The sequence below is a fragment of the Cygnus olor genome, chromosome 2 (assembly GCF_009769625.2).
Source record: "Cygnus olor isolate bCygOlo1 chromosome 2, bCygOlo1.pri.v2, whole genome shotgun sequence".
In the NCBI taxonomy this organism is placed as follows: Eukaryota; Metazoa; Chordata; class Aves; order Anseriformes; family Anatidae; genus Cygnus; species Cygnus olor.
The window spans coordinates 139612689-139630742 of NC_049170.1; the positions used below are offsets into that span (position 1 = coordinate 139612689).

At 47.6% G+C, this 18054-nt stretch overlaps 1 protein-coding gene and 1 long non-coding RNA gene across 3 annotated transcripts in view; one reads left to right on the plus strand and one right to left on the minus strand.

The window, feature by feature from the left end:
- The window catches only part of AZIN1 (antizyme inhibitor 1), a 26520-nt gene extending 20704 nt beyond the window's left edge, over positions 1-5816 (minus strand). Inside the window, exon 1 of one of the 2 annotated variants that reach the window (XM_040548688.1) lies at positions 5527-5816. The gene's annotated coding sequence lies outside the window, so the exon portion shown is untranslated. The remainder of the gene's footprint in view (positions 1-5526) is intronic. The other variant, XM_040548689.1, reaches the window with a different exon arrangement.
- On the plus strand, positions 663-14731 carry LOC121065695. Its single transcript, XR_005817261.1, has 3 exons — positions 663-4386; positions 8105-8223; positions 10799-14731. It is a non-coding gene; the product is annotated as an uncharacterized LOC121065695 (long non-coding RNA).
- Positions 14732-18054: the final 3323 nt, after the last annotated feature.

The window sequence follows — 18054 nt, forward strand, 5'->3', positions numbered from 1 at the left end:
GTACTCATCTTTCATCGTCTGAACTGGAAGACTTAAAGCAAAGGAGCCTACACCATCCTGCTGTATGGAAGACCTTAATACTTAACCACCCGCACCCAAAATGTTTTTAACCCTGTAACTGTTGCAATTTTTCTGGTTCCCCCCCCCCCACACTTCCTTTCTACTTTGTAATTCCTTTGCCACATTCTCTTTCTCTGCTGTGAATGGACATGTCTTTGTGGGTGAAAACAGGGCTTTATATAGTGAGGCTGAGCACCGTACGTACAAATCCAGAGATGAGCAAGACAGTAAAAAGAAAGAAACTTAGGCTTGCCTTCAGGAATGAGGAAACATTTCAGCTGGCCCCTAAAGTCTAAGGATGTTACACACAACACCAAGGCAGCTTTTTAGAAGTACAAGGCTAGTTTACTCAAATTAAGGTAAAGCAATCACAGAAAACAGTACAAGGAACATAAAAGGCAGTCACACAGACACAAACCAGCCCCGCTGAGAAGTTATGCCCTCTGAAAGGAACTGTCATTTTCACGGACTCAAACACAGTACAGAACTGGCCCTGTGTAAACCCAGCACACACAAGTTTCCACAAATTCACTGTGGTCTACAGCATGAAATGGGGAATGCACCAACGTATTGTAAAAAAAAAAAAAAAAAAAAAAAAAAAAAAAAAAAAAAACACCTTTGCTGCTCCCACTATTTAAATGAGACTACAAGCGCAGACTACAAAAACCTAGCTTCTGGGAATCGCCTAACCCAGGCTATCATCTTTTCAACCACAATACGGTTAAGCAAACTGCTAAAGTGTATTTTTCCAGTTATTCTTGCTATTAGAAAGCTAAACAGCTGTACCCTACCTTGAGGGTAACTTTTTCACAGCAACTCTACAGAGCAATCTCTCCAGCTTTAGCATAAAGATTAGCATTAGCATTCAGTATCAAAAATAAGCCTCACTACTTCAGACTTGTTTGAGATATTCAGGAATTCTGCCAGGTAGGATTAATGTATATGCATTGTATTTAATCATCCCTTTCTTTCATTAACACAAGAAATCAGTAACGTTTTGTCTTCAGATTATGCATACAACACTTAAGAACAGACAGCGCTTGGTTTTTGTAAAATCAACCAGGAGCTCCACTATGCTGTTCTGATTGTGCTCAAGGACTCATACTGATTTCAGCGATTATGAGTTAAGCCCGCCTTCCTAGAAGAACAAGTCATTAAAAACTGGTGCTTCCAGGGGGAGCACATGACCCTGTAGTGCAAAACCTAAAAGGACATGCTTCAGACAAATATCATCAGCAGTACTGCTCTGATAAATGCTCTCACACGTGCCAAGTAGAAAGCACATAGAAAAAGTTTCCATGGCACTGGAATGAAAACTGATCGCCTTCTTTAGCGATCGTTGACTACGAGCTGTGCTGAGTTCCAAATGCCCTTCAGAATTTCTTTTAAATGAAGATTATTTATCTGAAGAAACTACATATGTACTTAAAAAATACTCTTGACTTGCCTCTTCCATGCAGATTTGCCAATATTAAATACTCAGAGATGGAAACAGCAGGATTTGAGCATTTCAAATCCAACTACTTTTATTCTATAAGGCAAGTGATTTAACTAAGAGTTAGTTTGCTCCATGGTAGTAGAGCAGGACTACCATTTCAAGCCATAGAAATGTGTTAGATGTCCATAATAGATGAGGACAGTCCCATTTTTAGAGAAACTGCCCATGTGATGAGGCAGAAAAAGTTCCACTGTTTAAGGGTGTTAAAGTAGGTATAGAAGTGTTCTTTGCTAAACACCAAGCTTTGCGGGAATAAACAAGGGGGCAGCTTTGCCTTTTAATAATCAAGTGGCACCTATATGCATGTATTTATCTGCCATCTGTAAGTATACTAGCAGGTGCCTTGAGTCTGACTGCAGCTCAACCAGCAACGCTGTACTTTACACCAAATAGTAGCACTCACCTGAGGAACAAAATAACCCCCCTAACTGTCCAAAGAACATAGCATTGCCAAACAACTGCATCTGCCTGATAAGCCCTACAAGCACCAGCACGAGCTCTTTCCAGCTCATCTACCCCCCAAACACGATACAGATAGTCCTACAAAACTGAGCATAATTCATTTTCTTCACTAAGATGATCCACGGCGTCTCTCAAGTTCCAAAAAGAGGTCTTGTAATGATCTGAGCTAAAATATCCAAGGGCCAAACCCTAAAAATCTAGAAATGACCTCACACATTTAAACTGACAGACTCAGAGGCACCAAAGTTACTCTGGTCCACAAATAAAACAAGCTATTTTTCTGGTACAATGGGTCTTTTCCAGATCAGTGCCAAGGCATTTCGGTGAGGCGGTCTCTGAGGGAAAGCGTAGCTCTGCTTGCTGTCCTGAGGAGCACGCGGTCTGCCAGAAATTCTCCCATCGACCGCACTCTCTCCTGCACTGGATCAAGAGCGTTTTGAACTGAAATTTGCCATTATATCCAAATTAGTCCATTACATGATTAAGCATCTTTTCAGGAAGGGACAGTCTAAATTCCCTGCCAGAGCACTCTGTCCCTCCTTTAATTGGAGGGATTGAATCATTTTCAAATCATACACTCCAGCTGAGCATTACCCCAAATATACACCTTAAAAAAGGCATTAGCCTTTTTTAAGGGGAAAAAAAAAAAAAACAAACAAAAAAAACAGCCACCAGCATACCAGGCTAACCCAGACGCATGAGCTGCTCGCCTCCAGGCGAGCTGCAGCGCTGGTGGATGCAGTGAGTCCTCCTCCTGCCTCCAGTAAAGCAGGGGGAGATTTTGCATTGCTGTTTAGCACCAAAGGATGCCACCCCACACAAACTGCTGTAAAGACCCCTCTTTCTCTCGGGTCTAACAGCCTGTTCCCCGGAGCTGGAGACTGCCTGCTCTCCCCTGAAAGGGAGGGAGAGAGGGATGGAGGCTGGCCAGCCTGCTCAGCCCACCCCAGGCAGAGGAGGGGAGAGGAGGGGGCACCTCCCCTGCACTCGCCACAGCCCGAAACACATGGGGAGGGGGCTGCAGTGTCGCAAGCATTAGCCACAGCGGCAGCAGCATTGTTCACAGGGTGACAGGAAGGAAAGAACTAGACTGGACCAGTCCAGACTGGAACAAACCCCTCCTACCATCACTATTATCCACAACCCCCACCGCCCCCCCACCACTGCTGCCTCTCACACATTTATCAGGGGAAGAATGGCGAGCAAGTGCAGGGTCTTCAGAGACAAACCCAGCAGCTGGGGTGGGAGTGGAAGTGGGGCAGCATCCACCCCAACCCTCTGCCACGCAGCGCAGGAAACCCAGCCCCGCTTCTGGGTAGGCAGAGGAGGTAGACCTAAGCTGCTTTACTGGATGCTGCGCTGTGTTTTCGTGCAGGGCGGCTGTGTTCGACTGGGAGCAGTACACAATCAAATCATGCTCAGTCACTGGAGACTGCTGCAGAGGTCTGAAACGCAGCGCTTCTCCCGTCTGCTGGCACGCACCAGCTGTGCAGGGTTTTACAGCGCAGAAGATGCGCTTCGGAAAGGCTTGGGAGAAGGTTTCAGCACACTTACTGTCCTCTTTGCAAGAACGGGGGTCCCCCCAGCACAGACACGCACCTTCTCGGGCTCTGAATGAGGCCAGCTACTGACCAGGTAGGGTCTGTGGTGTGGTCTGGTGGCAAGGTGCGATGGCATCCTCCTCAGCCGTGCCAGGTGCCCTGTGCTCGCAGTCCCCTTCACCAGGGCATGACACCCCTGTCCCACACCATGCTGACCCTGAGCGGGGTCTCAGCACACCCTCGCACCCAGGCACATGTTTTACACACACACACACACACACAGTCGGGAGCTGGGCCACCGCTCGACTGCCTCTCTGCCCTATGCTTTCCGAAAGCTACCGCAAACAGCCGGGTGGGCCACCAGGACTGGCTGAGGCCACCAAATGGAGGAGGCTGAGGCTTAAGCAGGAGACTTCCAGAAGGACTGGCAGCACCAAACCTGCTGCCGCTGCGCTGACTGACTGACCAAGGGGAGGGGAAAGCGTGCGTCCTTGAGACAAGCTTTCTTCTGCTCATCTTTTCTGCTCCTCGGGAGGGAGAAACACCTCTGGCCACAGGAGGAGATAGATGAACGAGAGGGAAGGCCTCCCCTTTCCCGCACACCCCGCTGGACTCCCCAGCACCTCAGCGTTACGGCAATTTGCCCCGTCATCCCCACTCGCGTGCGGGAAAGAGCCACTTGTGCAATACCCTCCTGACTTGTGCGGCACCCTCATGACTCGTGCCGTCACCGCCGCTCGGCGTTGTGACCCCCCGTGAGCAACACGGAGAGGGACGGGTGAGATCCCCCTGAGGTGACCCTGTGCCACCCCAGGAGCCGCTCAGGTGAGGGGCAGGGAGGTGTGACAGCACGGGAGGAGAACCCGGATGGATGGTCACGGCTACACACAACATGGCCTCTGAGAAGCAGGCAAGGAGAGACGCCTCTGCCGTGCCACGAGCGCTGCTTCTGCTTCTCCAGCCTCCCCTCCTCGGCAGCCGGCACTCCCTGGGACGGGGCTCTCCTCCTGTCATTTTACCGGGGGGGAAACGGCTCAGCGCGGACCCGCAGGGCAGCCAGCGCTGTGACAAGCACGGGGCCAGCGGGGCTCACATGCCAAAACACCGGGGCGCCTCCTCTCCCCGAGGGGCCGAAGCCCCCCGTGCTCCGGGACGAGGGGACCCCACCGCCGGGCACCGCCACGTCCCCCCTCGCCACCGGGACCTGCCCCGGCTCGGCTGGGGGGACGGCAGCCGCGCAGCAGCCCCCCTCCACGGGGATCCGCCATGTTAGGGCCGCCGCCGAGACCCTCGCCCGCTCCCCTCGGAGCCCCCGGCCTCACCGCCCCCTCACAGCCCAGCCCCGCGAGGCGGCGGCGACGGCGGCGGCCGCCCCGGCGCGGCCCCGGCCCCGGTGCCCGGCCTCCCCGCTGCCGCCTCCCGCCTCCCGCAGGCGCTGCCGGCCGCCATGTTAGCGCGGCGCCCGCTGACCCCCGCCGGCACCGTCGGGGCTCGGGGAAGGGGGTCCCGCCGCCCTGCCGCCTCCTCCCGTCCTGTCCCGTCCCATCCCATCCCCGGGCTGGCGGCCCCACGTCGGGCGGCGGCGACCCCGCTGCGCGCCGGGGGAGCCCCGGCTCTGACTCAGCCCCGCTGCTCTCCGTCTGCCGCTGCCGGTGGCAGCTGGGCTCGCCCCGGGGAAGGGGCAGCCCCACACCTCCACCCCGCCGAGTGCCGCCGCTCTCCCGGGTGACGGGGCTGCTCTGTCCCCTCCGGCCGGGGGAGCGGGGACGGCTCCTTCCACCCCCGCGGGGCGCAGGGACCCGCCGCCGGCCGCCCTTCCCCGCCCGCCGCCCCCTTCCCCGAGCCGGGAGCCCCGGCACCGCCCCCGGCCCGGCAATGGGGGGGGGGGGGGGGTACGGACACGGACGGGACACCCCGGGTGTGCCCCGTGCGGGAGGTGCTGGGGACCCCGTCCCCGGTACTCACGTGAGATAACGGCCCGAAAGATTTGGTAAATCGTCTTCTCTTTTTAGGCGGAATTTTTAAAGAGGGATGTGGGAACCTACAGCAGAAATACAGGCGGCGGCAGCGGCGCCTTCCAGGGCCATAGGCTGCGGGGGAGACCGGCGGGGGGAAGCGCAGCGCAGCGCCGGGACGGGAGGGCACAGGCACAGAGAGACGGAGACGGAGCGGGCCGGGGGGAGGCTGCGGCAGCGGGTGGGGCGGAGGCAGGAGCACAGCCACCGGGCAGCGAGGCGAGCGGCGACGAGAGGAGAAGGGGGCGCCGCCGGCAGCGCTCTTATAGCGGCGGGGAGGGACCGGCGCCACGCGTCAGCGCTCCGCGGGGCGGGAGCCGCCGCCGCCGCCACCGAGCGGAGCCTTTCGGTCCCCTCCCGCCCGGGGCTCGGCTCGGAGCCGGGTCCCGGCTCGGCTCGGTGCCGGGCAGCCCCACAGCGGGCGTCGGGAGCCGCGGAGGCGCCGCCGGTGCCGCGCTGCCCAAAATGGAGGCGACGCTGCCGCGGCCTGGCCTCCCCGCGGGGAGCTTCCCCCCCGGGGTGCCGGGCAGGGGGCTCCTGGACGCCTTTTTGGCTCTCCCCGAGCGGTTTCTGTGGGCTTGGGGAGCGCAGCAGGCTGTTTGGGGAGGTAGGGGTGTCTGTGGGAGCTGCGGGGAGAAGGGAGCCCTGGCGGGGGGTGCAGGGAGGACAAAACGTTTGTGGCGCAGAAGGCTTGGTAGTTTCCAAACGCCTGGCCTTTTTAAGGTAGTGCTCGCAGAGGCGCTTTTCTGCAGACCTTTTTTGTAGTTCCGTGCGGAAAGCGGGTCAGGGAGCACTTAGGGATCGAATGAGAGGCGTCCCTCAGAGCCCGGGACAAGCGGTTACCCATATAAGACTTGGTGTGACAGCTTGAGCCCGCTTCCCTAACGGCTTTCACAAACACCAGACCAGTCTGGTGTCACCACAGCCCCGGGCAGATGGCAGAAGAAAAGAGGTCTTCGTGGCCAGTGAGCAGCCTTGTTCACCCAGTTAACGAAAGCCCAAGTCCTACCGATACGCCGAGCATTAATAAGCTGTTAATAACACTCGCTGGAGGAGACGAGTGACAGAATCATACAATGGTTTGGGTTGGAAGCGACCAGGCAAGCCTCAGTCTTCCATTTCAAGTCATTTCATTTTAAAGACTGCCGTAAGTAAGTATGTTAACCATGGGATTTAGCTGCCCCATATGTTTCACAGAGTTCCACTTAAGCACTCACACCTTCTGCACATCCCCAAGCCTTTATTACTTTTCATAACACGCTGGCAAGGAAGTGCAGCTCACGGTGCGAGTGGGAACCAGCCGCTCAGAGATAGGTAGCGTAGCTGAAGGTCACGAAGGAGTTCCATGGTGGAGCTGAAGACTGAACCCTGATCTCCACAGCCCCAGCCTGCCATGTCAGTTACCAGAGCACACAGGACTGTAGGGTTCTTTAAACTCACTCCAGTAGTCACAGTTCTCTCACTAAAAAAAGTGGGGAAAAAAATAAATAGTAATCATCCAGTTCACTGAGACCCACCAAAGGATGTGGATGGAAAGTAATTGTACTGGAAGGTAAATGTTCATCTAAGGACATTCTCATTTTCTTAAAAAAAAAAAAAAACAAACCAAAACAAAACAAAAAGTTAGTGCAATTAGGATTTTTTTTCCTTCCAAAGCAAAGCTAGGTTTGTTCAGTTTTATAACAGTGAATTTAGAAAAGTGGTGAACGGATACACATCTGTCATCTCTTCAGAAATAAAATGAGACAGAAGTTCTGTAGCATGCAGTGATGAAGTTTGTTTACTCTTTTCATCTGTTGTCACCTTCTCTTTTGAAAATCATTTTAAATGAGGAGGAAGTGAACTGAAAAATATATTCAGTCTTGGTACAGTGTCTCATCTTTCTTGATAAGAGCGCTAGTAGGGTATGGATGAAGTCAGTACAACCAGGCACATTGATTCTGAAATCAGAAGACCTCTCACATATATTTGCAACAGACCCTGCATTCAGGAATAAAAATGGAACGGTTTACACTGCTGTTTTCTCAAGTATGTTCTGTATTACACACTTCATTGGTCACTTGCCTGCTCTTTTGAGTTACTATTCCAGAATGTAAGTGCAGAAGGAGGAATCGGAGAAAGCAAACAAACAAACAATACACACACACACAAAAGGAAAAAAAAAAAAAAAAAAAGAAAGCTATCGAGAGATAGGAAGAGAGATTTGGGCAGATCTTGGACAAGGCACAATAAATGTGAATCATTAACAGACAAAAATGGAGGGAGGATTAGAGGGAAGGACAAAGGTTATAGTGATATACATAGGAAAATATAGCTTGAGAAAGTTATATTGTGTATCTGAATACAGATTTTAAAAAATATATATATATTTTTGGAAGGGATTTAAAAGAGGAAAAAGACTTGAAAAGTTTGGGGTTGAAAGTTGGGGGAGTTTAGGTGCAGCCAAAAAGTGGTGATGAAGGAAAATGGCAAATAATAAGTCAATACTAGTTCTATGTAGAACTATTTATTCTTTTCTATGTTCTTAGACATCTCCTGATGGTAGCAGCTGAAGATATCCCAGCAGTATGTGAGTGAAGTAACCACCACATCAGTTACTGCCATTTCGTCTACGTTCGTCTTCCCGGAGGAGTTCTTGTTTTGCTAGGTAGGGGATGTTTTTGATATTCTTACCATGAATATGAAAACAGACAGACTATTTAAGAGGGGAGGACAGTCACGTAGGACAGGAAAAAGAACTTCAGTTTGATATGCAATTAACAGGGGGCACACTGTCAGCTATTTTAAAAATGGAGGGAGAGAGGGAGGATTTCCTGCTCATGGAGGAAGCAACACTTGAAAACAGAAACATAAACTTCATCCTCTCAAGTCTACAGAAAAAAAAAAAAAAGTGGTATGCTGTTCAAGACCGAACTACATACAAAATGAGAAGAAAATGGTGGATGAACACTTTATACAATGTTTCCACTTTCACTGGTGATATTAATGCAGAAATAGAAAGCTGATATCACAGCTCAAATATATATATAGGTTTAGTATAGTACTGCACAAAATTAGTGCTGTTTTGTCTGGACAGGCAAAATGTAAAAAAGCTGAAATAAAATATCCTTTGCTTCACTGACATTTCTTTATACTCAGTTTTAATACTTTAACTAATAATCTTGCATGGCTCCACTTGCACAAGGTATTTCATAGATTACTAGAGTAAAAACAGTTCATGCTTTGCTCTGCAAAGATAAAAGGGCGACAGAGCACAAGATGCAGGTAGAGCCCTTACTTCCAGTCGTGAGGCACTTCTACCACATTTCCTTTTGTACCTCCACACGTTTTTTTTCCCGCACTGTTCACAGTTGGATGTAGACAAAATTAGGTTTTATCCTTCTGACTCAGATAAACAGGAGCAGGAAGGACACCCTTCCCCACCTCTCATTTTGGAATGCAAAAAATACTCTCTGGTGAGGTAATCCCATGGTCTGGAGTTTCAAATTGATTTGGACAGATGTCTGAAGGCTATATAGCCTGATGACCTTCCCCACTAATCCAAAGTATTTCCTTCTCTTTATGTCTTCCTATGGGCTACCTCTTCTCTCCTCTGGTTCTCCCATTTCCTTTCCTCCCTGATGCACCCTCTATCACCAGACATCAGCAGGGGATCAGATTCCGCTCCTGCAGGTGAGAGAATGAGATTATTTCCTCCTCAATCTCCTCTTCCTCTTCCCCCACTGCTGCCAACTCTTGCAGTAGTTGGTGTTTTTTCTTAAAGCCTCAGGTGCAGGAATTATGTATTTCATCTTCCATCAAGAATAAAACATCCCCAGCCCCAGTGATCGTAGAGAAGAGTTGGAAACGTGTACTGAAAACTCAGAACAATGGAAGACAAATACAAATAATGATCCACTTTTGTTGCAGGGAAAAGGTTACTGCAATTTCTGAACGCTTGAACTTGGCAATACGGTTCCTCTCTTGGCTTCTCATCCTTGCGGAGGCATTCGGTGCCAGGAATAGTTAGCAATCCGTAGCTGTCCAGCAGGACGTTAAAGCAGGAGGAAAGAGTCGGTCAAAATTTAATTTTTGCCTGAGCTGCTTAGGGCAGGAACTTCTGTGCACAGGGCAGACACATGAGAAAAGGAACATGAGGGCGGTGAGAGATCTGGAACTCTTATTCCCACCATGCAGTAGATATACCAGAGTTCCTGTAGTCTCTCTTTTTAGTGAAATGGCCTGTATAAATAGGACCTCCTGGAAGTACTATCAGTTTGGTCCTCCAATCTTAGCACGTTTTTCATTGCTGCATGCTTTAGAGCTATCACTGTTCCTATCCAGTGGAAAGAAATATTGGTAACCAGCTGGAGAAATGATTCCCAATTAGTAAAAGTCCAGTGCAAGGAAAGACAACTCTGTCTTAACTCACAGAGAGCCATCACCTCTCGCCTATATTTACTGAGTCATTTGTTGGACCAAAATAACTGGGGCAGAAATAAAGTCCGGGCTTGGATTAGCTTGGTTTCAGAAGACGAGTAAGATAAAGTATAATTTATGCAGGGAGTAGTTAGAGAATAGATCTCATACTCAAGCTAAGTGATTTACACAAAGGAAAGGTTAAAAAAGGATTATATACCAGCTCATCACTTTGACTGACTTAGCTTCTACAGATGCTCATGGGGTGATGTCACACATGGAAAATTCATGGAAACAGTGGCTCAAAGTGCTATATAAAGGTACCATAAGCAAGTAAAATTAGATTGCAGTTGTTTTACAGTATCAAAGGTAGAAGGAAATAGCAACAGAAAATTCAGTCTTGTTTTATTGGTATCCAGGAGTATACCATAAGTCCTCTTTTGCTTTTACAGCTATGCTCTCCTGACGGTCCAATGCTAGAATGTAATTCACCTCTACTAAAATCTAGACAGGATGGCCAGAAACTAAAACTAAATGATTGTGAACTAAAAATCCGAGCTGTTGAATAAGGACCATTGAAGAGAATATTAAAATACGAGCATTACTTTAGAGTCCAGTGACCTGCATTTAAACACTGTATTAGCTAGTAAAGGGCAGGAAGATCCAAAAGCGCTAAGTGTCTGCAACAGGATATGGACTTTTTACTATTAGGAAATGTGCCTAAGCCCAGCCCAGGTTAGAAATGACTTGGGCTCGTTATGTGGTAGGTGTTTAGTTGTATATTAATCACTCACATTCTACTTCCTTGTATCTGTGTGTCACAGATCATCACGAAAACCTGCAGGATCAGCCAGTGGCCAAGGGTTTGGTCTCGGTGGAATTTATCTTTTCTCATGACAAACGTCTTCTGATCAGAGACAAGGAGTGAGTTTTCCCTCTGTGGATAAACAGGAGGTATCTGTTCCCAGAAGAATGAACTAGTCAACAGTGGTAAGACTACATCAACTTAAAAATGCAGCAGTCCAAGCACTATAGTGGGATGAAGTGGGCTGTTTACCATCCAAGCCTTCTGATGGAGGTTAAAAAACTATAGCACATGCTGTTACTGGTGTTTTTATAATGGAGAGAGTCTTTTCTGTTAAATATTCTCATCAAACATACATGTTGCTGTTTGTTGCATTTGCAAGGAATCTTTTCTTTCCAGATGTTTTTTCTCAGCCTTGTAGGATTTGTGGAAGTAGTCTTCCCCAAATTTGATTCTAGCTCCATGCAATGAGTAAGGGTGTTGTCAGGCTCTTTTGCTTGCTAGTAATTCTTGTCGGTCACCTCTCAGCTTGCCGAACACACGTGTATTCTGCTCATGTTTTCTAGATAGAGAAGCTCACAGCAGCCACAGCAGTTTGTCTGAGCTTCCCTGGCTGCTAGGGCATTTCGTTGAGCATGAGCTCCATCAGTTCGCAGTCTCCAGAGAGGAAGTTTTCCACCTAACCCCTGAAGGGGCACTTCACACTCATCAGTGTCTTCCACCACCCTTCCTGCTCTGGGAGGTGGCAGTCATCTCCACCGCAGGACCCGTGAGCAGCAAGAAGGAACGCAGTCTCTCAAGATTGCACGTCAGTGCAGTCTGAGATGTCTCTGAACGTGCGTCTGCATTTTCTGTTTGATTAACAGCATTGTCTCGCACATTCTTGGGATAAGAGAGCCACGATGCCAGGCAGAGGCTTTTCCTACTAGGGTGAAAGGGGCAGGACTCAGACAGACTAAAACCTAGCAAACTCTTTCAGTGTTTTCAAAGCAAGTGACAATGCATTTGGAAAAAAAAAAAAATTGACCCATTTAAGATAAACCCTGTTTACTTTACTTGCATGAATAGATTTGCTAATGTTAGTAGGAATAAGATGAGCAGACTGGCGCTATTTGCTGCCTCCAGAATCTGAATTTTCTTTATCGTGTGTATTAGAAGTAAAGACAGAGTTTTTTGAAAAGATATTTTTTTCCCCATAAAATAAAGAAAACCCATATATGCCACGTCTGTCGGTAGTGACCAACATGGAATAATTACTCCTACAACACCTGAAGGATCTGCAGGGTCTGTCACATACCTTGCAAGGAGAGGGGTTACAAGGCTCTGAACTTGTGCATTTAGTTGTCAGAGCACTGAAGTAGTGGTGCTGCTGCTACTTGGGGCCTCTAAAGAGATAGTCAGCAAGCTTTTGAGTCCCTAAGTGGATGCAACCAAGCTGTATTTTTCATCTCAAGCAAACTGTTCATGTACCTGTGACATGGGACTGGTCCTCATCTCTAAGATTTGTACCTTGTAATTTCTTTTTCCAGGCTCGGTCTTTCTGTGGTCCTCAAAAACTAGGAAGGAAATCCCTTTTAAATGTTCTTGCCATTAAGATCCCCTGAGCCAGCTGATCTTGTTCAGGCCTTCAGCCACAGTTTGCTTGAGAACGTGAGGCAGCATCTTGGGTCAGGCACGACGTTGCTGAAGGTGAAGCAGCAGCTATGGATGTCATCTGCTCAGGATACTGTGTTAGTGCAGCCCCTTGCTTTGCTACTTCCACTCAACACGCAGAACCACAAGGAAAGTTAGCAAAGCAAGGCAACAGGGATGAATTACACTGCATTTCATCACAGCCAGCCTGAATAGTCAGTACCCTCTAAATGTGACCATTGTGAAATGCAAGTGAAAGCTGGATGTGAAGGAATCATCAGACAAGACTGGGGCCATATCTTCTGGCTGGTGCTTGACCCTCTTTTTTGGTACCCAGCAGCGAGGGTGCATGGCCCAGTGTGCACACTCAAACCAGAAGATGTGTTGCCAAGCCAGAAGATCTCAGTTGTTTCTAACTTTTCCCAAAACCCAAGGTATGACCCCAAGGATCATGTAGGGGCGGCAGGGTCAGGCTTGGCAAAGCCACCACCGAGCAGGAGGTGTGAGCTGCTGACAGCTGCTGACCTGAGCCTGGCCATTAGTCCCCAGGGCGTCCCTGCAAAGGGAACACAGCTCTGCTGCTCACCTCCCTGGGGAGACCTCCAGGGACAGGGGACAGCAAACTGTGGCTCAGACCAGTGAGCACTGTGCTGTGGATGTTCACTACTTAATCACCATCGTGAAAATCTCCACTAAACCTGGTTTGCAGCTATTAACTGTGCCTAGCGCTCTGAGAACAGGATTGGTTTTTGTTAAAGATCATGTACAAAAGAGGCAGATAATTCTGTTCATGCTTGAAACAGCAAGAAAAGGAATAATCAGGAGTGCTTTTTAGAATACATTTTCCTGCAATTAAAACATTTCAAGGCACCTAATTGTTTCTTATGGTACATTATGAAATAAGTAGCAGAAAAGTGAAGGATGCAGCCTCACACAAGATTCCTGCAAGCATCAATGGTGACACGAACACGTTGATGTGGCGGGAGCACATTCCCTGGATCACTGGGACATTTTCAGAATTCTACACACTTAGAATTATAGAATCACAGAATGGTTTGGGTTGGGAAGAACCTTAAAGCCCACCCAGTTCCAACCCCCTGCCATGGGCAGGGACACCTCCCACCAGCCCAGGTTGCCCAAAGCCCCATCCAGCCTGGCCTTGAGCACCTCCAGGGATGGGGCATCCACAGCTTCTCTGGGCAGCCTGTGCCACTGCCTCACCACCCTCTGAGTAAACAGTTTCTTCCTAATATCTAATCTAAACCTACCCTCGTTTAGTTTAAAGCCATTCCCCCTTGTCCTATCACTATACTCCCTGATAAAGAGTCCTCTTGATGGAGCTCAGCAGGCAGCCTAAAAACCCTTTTAATTACCAGAAACACCACCGTCCTCTCCTTATTGCCAATTTCTTCTTTACACCCTCCTTTCCTCTCATGTTATGTGTCACTTTCCTGTATATTTTAGAATTTTCTTTGCCCCTTCCCAGGGTGAGGCAGGGCCTCAGCACCACACCTGGGGGGAGGCTGTGGTCCTGTGGCTGGGCTGGGTGCCGCAGGAGGGTGCAGATGGGCTGAGCAGCCCCAACCCGCTGCTGGTGATGGAAGGGGCCTGCAGGTGGGTTGCCCTCGCAGGAGAGAAACACATGAAGTGAAGCGTGGTTCAGATTTCCTCCTGCCACGTGGCACCGTGTCTTTCTTTCATTCTGGACGTCCTGATCCCTTTCTAGATACAGAGCAGGGCTTTGGGATTTCAGCTTTGCCCTGAGGAGCCAAGGAAATGTTTACCCTTTTCTGTAAGAGAAGTGGGGTTTAGAAGATTGATTAAAATAATAATCTATGGATTGTGTTTCTCAGATTTTACCACATGTAAACACAATCTTAAGTGTAATCAGTTTCAATGACTTCTATTTAATTCCTGGACAAAGTTTGCTTTTAAATACCGCACCAAATTGGACATGGCCAAAGACAAATTGAATGCAATTAGTTCTACTATTTGTTTTGACGATATGCTAAATTATTTCTTACAACAGAGCATTTATTATAAAAAGCTAATGGTTATACTCTTGCGTTTAACATCTAATATATTGTAAACCATGGCAAACTGATAAGTTTCAAAATGAGTTATTAAAGTCTGGGAAAAAAAAAATCTATGAGTTTCATCTAGTAAATAATTGTCAATGCCCAAATGATCATTTTCACAAATCTTAAACTGGAAGAATTTCATATGCATTTCTGATCATTGCATAAATCAGAAATGTTAATTACACTGCCTGTTACTGATGACTTTAATTTATATTCCCGTAATGAATGTATATTCTTAAGTAGAATGTCTGGATTTAAATGCTCTTATGGCATTGTTAACATAACGCCCCTTAAAACTGTTAATAAGACCTGTCAGAAGGCTTGCTCTCACCTGCACTGAGCCAGCTGTTGCACGGAACAGCCATGGAGCTGTTTGAATACTCATGTAATTTACTGAAAATTAACCTTGTCTCTATCATCATCCCCTCCAGCAAAAAACAAACAAACAAACAAACAAACAAACAAAAAACAACCAACCAACCAACCAAAAAAACTAATGCAACTATAACGCGAAAGTGAATCCATACAACTAGACCCTCATGGCTGTGACAGGAATCCTTCAGTGTATTTCCCGGGAATTTGTAAAAATAAAATGGACTTCTAATATTTACCTTGAACAATGTTTACTTTTATTTTTCTTCTTCCCTGAAATTTATTTTGACTTCATCATGGTAACTGCAAATTAATGAAGAGTGTAGTCCCTGAGAATACAAATATTTGAGTGTAGGAATTGTTAGCCCTTGAAATGCAGCATTGCTTACCATGGAGCTTATCCAACTACTCTGCTCTCTGAATATCCACTTTAAACCTTGCCTTCAGTATTTGCCTTGTTGATGTGGACCTAATCCAGCTGAGAAATACACATGCCATGCCTTACAAAATAAAAACTGAGAACAGATGGCAGCAGAGAACCTGATCCCAGAAATCATATTTTGGCTGAAAAGATAAGTGCCTGGACTTCAGGAAAAATGACTTGCCCAACTTTTACCATTTCTGCAAGGTGTTAAGTGTAACTGGTGAATGCCAGACTTTGCTATGTAAATACCTATTGAAATGCCCTGGTGGCAAAAGCAGGACACGTGTAAAATAACAGATCTCCAGCGCTGTGGAAAGTCTTCCTGTAGAGTTAACAGTGGAAAGGAAATTGAGTTTTCTAATGTGCCACACTACACTGACAGGCTCAAGTATTAAAAAAGGAAAAAAAAATTAAAAAACACTAAAAATCACAAAATTACCACAGCTACTTTAAAAATACAGCTATTAAAAATTCATCATGTTTTTCACTCATTCAGATTTCCTCCTGTTGCTGAAGGAGGCCTATTCCACCTTGATATTTTTTATTTCAGGTTTCAAAATAAGTGCAGGCATGGCAAATTCTGCTTACTATTTTGAGAATCTTCTTTCATTTCATAACATGAGGGGCTGCAGAAGGGGGCATTCGATTTCCCTTTCAGTGGTTATCTTACTAAGAATGACAGGCCCTGTGCTCTCGCCTCTCCCCCCAAGGCCCACCAGGCATACCGCTGGTCTTACCCTCTTCTGCAGTTCCCTTAATGTTTCTTCCTCCTCCTATTTATCTAATTCCTCAGGGATTTTTTGCTCATCCTGGTATCTTTCTCATCCTTGGTGCTCCCACTGTCTCATTTTCTGAACTCGAAGTTTCCTTACTCCTTTTTTTGATGGGGGCTCTTCTCAGCAGTTCAGTTCCATTGAAGAGGATAGGAGGAAATGATCGCTATGGATAACTCAGAAAACCTACCAGTGTTTCATGACAGAAAACACACCACATGCCATATTGTGTCGCTGTAAAATCTTAAAAATTAGCAACTGTGGATTGTCCCTTCTGCCAAGTGCTAAGTAGAAATGGGCATGTAAGGGTATCCTATCATTTTTCTGTAGAGAAAAATTATGAACTAGACATTCAAATCATCCTTCTTATTCTGCCACACATATAATACACTCATAAATCTGTTCACCTTGAATAAAACCAGCAAACACAACAGAAGATTTGGCACGCGCGATCCCACTTGCAGCACCACAGCTAAGACACCGTTGTGTTGCTGCCCTTTGTTCTGAAGCGCTGTCTCGTTATTGTCTTTTCAAGCCGTCTGGTTTCTAAATTCTGATCAGAAAAATGCTCCCAACATCCAAAAGCCATCCTGCCTCCTGCCAGCCTTTTGCCTGGGCCAGTATTTCCTCGAGGTGCTCAGTGTTGAGAAATGAGGCCCCGCGATGCTGCCCATGGCTGGGCAGGGCTGCCTGGCGCAGCAAGCTCCCCTTCGCCACCGTGAACCTCGGCAGCGTCTTCCTCACCCCTGCCTTTGCCATAGCAACGTTCGTAAGGATTTTTGACAGGAGACGCGTGACTTCTAGACTTCAGATTTTCCAACAGAAATACCAGAAAGCAGCAGGCAGCTTATTTTTCAGCTGGAGGGAAGGCTACCAAACCAACAGTAGCAGTCTGTTACTGCAGCACAGGCCTTCCGTCGTATTCGCTCTGTGTTCCCTGCAGCCCTGGTGAGTTCAGCTCTTTGATTTTAGCACACCAAAGGGTCTGCATTTCTCAGGGAAGCTTCTGTCTTCTTCTGGAGACCCATGTTAAAGTCTCACCTGTGGCAGTCTTGTCTCCATCTTTTTTTCCCCACATTTTTCCTACCACACACCAGATGGCCTTCATGGGACAGCGGCAGGCTGATGCCATGGGGCACATTTAATGTTTCAGTTTGCCACAGCCTGCCATACAGGAGACTTAAATTATCCACTTGCAGAACACGCCAGTGGAACCACTCGGCCTGGAAGCAGCACGGGGCCGGCCTGGCCCACTGGCGGCACCGAGCGCGAGATGCCAGCTGCGTGACACCATTAGCATTCCTCATCAGTCGCGGCTCCCGTCACTGTCTGCACAACTTTGGGAAACCAGGTCACTCCCTGCTCGTCCTCCTCCAGTCACTGATGTTGTCTTCCGCTGCTCTGAAGCTCTGGAGAGCGTAATTAGTTGCCGCTAATGCTCGGTTCTACGTGCAACTGCTTTGGCTCGGGCCAAAAATGAAGTTTTCACATAGTATTCATGCCCTAATAGGAGGGGAACTTGAGACACATTTGAGAGAGACCCATTCTCCTGGTGTTATAATGATGCAGCTGATATTTTTCAAAAGACCACAAAGAATACTAATGACATGGTAAGCTTTCAGTACTCCCAGAACAGAGAATAAATGAGTGAGATTCCAATGAAAATACAAAGCTATACACCTACCCGTGCCAGATAACAACTTGTACTGCAAGGCTGTCTGTCATAATGAGCAAACTGAAATCATGCCCTCAAGCAGAAAAACTGCCTGAAATTGCATTTAACTGCTTTGGGTTTTCAGGCAGATGGGAATCCTGATATTCCAAAGAAGCTGCAGGGTAAAAAAAAAAAAAAAAAGAAAAAAAAAAGGTCAACCCAAACGCCAGACCAGAAATCCAGGTTTTCATAATGAGACACTGGAGAAGCCTGTGGGGAATAAATTTTGAGGGGAATGTATGGAGAACGATACACAGAGATTAAGCAACAAACTTTACC